Genomic DNA, 2,517 nt, shown 5'->3' with positions numbered 1-2,517 from the left:
TATTCATGCATATGATCTTGGCCTTACCTTGCTGTGTATATGACCTAAAAAAATAATTTAAAACATAAACTCTCAATGAAAATGGAAATCGAGGTCGTTGGAATAGATGCTACATTTTGTTGAAGAGTATTACACCTTTGATTCGATATGGTCTTTTCAACTGTAATAGAACTTTTTGTAAAAATAAGGGATTGAAAAAGAAATTTTCCTTGCTGATGTTGAATTCTTGTGCCCTATTCGTCCATAAAGACGAATATCATCAGCCGTTGTTGCCGTGGGTAAAGACAAATAGTGTTATTTCCAATATTCGTGCTTCAAACTAAAGCTGGGCACTATTCCAGAGTGTTTTCACTGCAAGATTCTATTCTGCATAGGTTCATTGATATATATATATATCCATAATGCAGGTTTTATGCCTCCACCCCCCCCCCCCCCCCCCCCCCATAACCTTCTGTCTGTGCTTGAAATAATGGATCGCGCGAGTGTGTGTGTGTGTGTGTGTGGGTGTGTGTGTGTGTGTGGCAGGTATTTAAGTTGACAATAACAAGAATTGAAGTGAGTAGGAAAGTACCAGAAGACAATAGAGAATAAAAATTTTCAAGGCGGCGATGGGGGCTCAGACCCAGAAAATAAAAATATCGGCCGGCGATGAGGGCTCGAATCCGCAACCTAACTGGTACGACAACTCTGCCTGGCCAGGGAGAGTAAGCTTTCCACCACTCCAAAAAAGGTTTTTTCTAACTCTACGTCTATCTTGAGCCCCAAATACCGGAGCATACTCAGACTTTATTTTCCATTGCCTGTTATTGGCTGAGTGTGAGCGACTTGGGTTGATTAATATTTTTTTTTTTAATCTAGATGTGAAGTTACATCCTTGCTTGGGAGGTAATTGCGTCTCTACCCAATTAACACATGGCTGCTGTCGTCGTAAAGATGCCATGCCGAATTCGCTTGTGCCACCATTCGTCACTTTCTCACCAAAATTCTCTAATAGTCCCTAATAATAGGTACAGAAAACTGATTTTTCAAACCCAACAATGCTCAATTTAGTCACTTTTGCTTAAAAGAGTTTGCAATTCTGAGCATTTTGATACCAATATCATACATGTATCTCAATTTTTAAGGAAGATATTGTCATTTGAAAATTTGACAATTTCGTCGTCGCGACACCCTGCTTCAGCACCCAACTTCGGGACTTCGTATAAAAAAAAGTATCGGGCTCACAATGACAAAATTTCAACTGCTTAGAGTCTCATAGAAATTAAACAACTCCATTTTTTTTTCAGAACTCTAGCTCTTTATTTAATTACATTTTAAGCGCCACGAAAACGCAAAAAATGCATATTTCCCATAAATCGCCAAGGGAGACAAAAAATGTGTCCGTCGAGGCAGCCTCTGGTCGGCACGCTATTTTACTCTCACTGACTGGGCTGTGCAACTCGTGTTTATTTACCAAAGTTAAATGCTGGGCGAATGCGGGCGATACTTATAATCGGTACGGCATTTCCATATTTTAAGAGAAAAATGGATGAGCTTTCCAGTAATGTAAAAATAGTCTGCTGAAATTTTGTGGAAATGAGTTTAATCTTCCTTTTTTTGAGAAATTTTAAAAATAAAATCGCTTCCCCTAAATAAACCAACAGTTATTTGGTATCGATCGAAACGTCAAGATCTTGTGCACATTTTAAACCAATTACTGATCCGATACCACCCATGGCCCGAATTCGCCAAGCTCTTCAAGATGACCGATCGCGAAAAGTTCGTTTTTTCCATCAGCGGGCGAGCCGATTAGTGACTTGTTTCATGACTTGTTTCAAAACCCACTTAAATTATCTTCAAAAAAAGCAGATAAATCATTTAGACTCCATTTTAAAGGGATTTGAATAAGCTTTCGATTGATATAAATTTTATCCTTGTCATTTTGATATTTAATGGAATACAACGAAGTAAAATTTATGTAAAACACATCGAAAATTGTCCGCCAGAGCGCATTAGCGGCAGTTTGCCGTACCTATTAATAATAGTATCCCGATGTCCGATCCTGTAGGTTAAAATACTAACAAAAGGTAGAAAATGGAAAGGCATCGGGTGTTCACCTTTTTGTTAGTATTTTTATGATTCCAAGGTTCAGGCAGCTCCCACCATAGAGAATACAGTCTGTGGCTCCCACCACTCCCTACTTCTCCTGTGGGTTCTGAAGGCTGAGAACCTCTCTACAGATTGAACGTATTACCTCATCCAGGTTTATGTCAACAGGGGTGGTAGGTTGGTTGGGGGGGGGGGGGGGGAAAGAGATAAAGTAGATTACACCTCGGAGAAAAAGAAGACTGGTTGAAGGAAGAGGGGATTAAGAAGAAGAAGAAGGAGGGGGAGAAATAGAGGACGAAGAAGAAGAGGAGAAATAGAGGAAGATGGTAGAGAACAATATGAAGAAGGAAGATAAAGATGTAAGGAGGAGCAACAGCAGCAGCAGGAGGAGGAGGAAAATGAGTAGCTTAGGAAGTGGAAGGTGGAGAG

The sequence above is a fragment of the Berghia stephanieae genome, chromosome 5 (assembly GCF_034508935.2).
Source record: "Berghia stephanieae isolate SIO BIC M18660-M18661 chromosome 5, UCSD_Bste_1.3, whole genome shotgun sequence".
Lineage (NCBI taxonomy): Eukaryota > Metazoa > Mollusca > Gastropoda > Nudibranchia > Aeolidiidae > Berghia > Berghia stephanieae.
Note: the sequence above shows the minus strand (reverse complement) of the source record.